Below are 546 nucleotides of genomic sequence, written 5' to 3'. Positions count from 1 at the left end.
AGGGAGTCTTGGCACAAACACAGACCGTCAGCTTACTGGAAGCAAGTTATAAAAGCTCCCACGTACTCAAAGTAAGGATAGAGATTGGAGTAGCTACACAGCTACAGCTACGACCCACGATTGTGTGTGTGTGTGTGTGTGTGTGTGTGTGTGTGTGTGTGTATGTATATATATATATACATACATAGTATGTATTCATAGACACATAAATATACGTTTATAATATACGTTCTTGTAGACGCATTAGTGATTATGTATGTTTGTGTGCGTGTGTGTTTGTTTATACTGGTAATAGATGATGTGACGAGTTCGTCACTTTATGTCACATGGTAACCTAACCATTCGGTAAATAGAGAGTGATAAAATAGCTATCAATTGAAACAAGTACTGAAGTTCCTTACAATCGATTAGAACTATCGAAGGCGTTTCCATGGCCGAAGCCGCAACCTGATACGAGTGAAATCATGGAAGGAATGGAGAGAGAGAGAGAGAAAGAGAGAGAGAGAGAGAGAGAGAGAGAGAGAGAGAGAGAGAGAGAGAGAGAGA

The sequence above is a fragment of the Octopus bimaculoides genome, chromosome 8, assembly GCF_001194135.2.
Source record: "Octopus bimaculoides isolate UCB-OBI-ISO-001 chromosome 8, ASM119413v2, whole genome shotgun sequence".
Classification (NCBI taxonomy): domain Eukaryota; kingdom Metazoa; phylum Mollusca; class Cephalopoda; order Octopoda; family Octopodidae; genus Octopus; species Octopus bimaculoides.
This window is presented reverse-complemented; position numbering follows the sequence as displayed.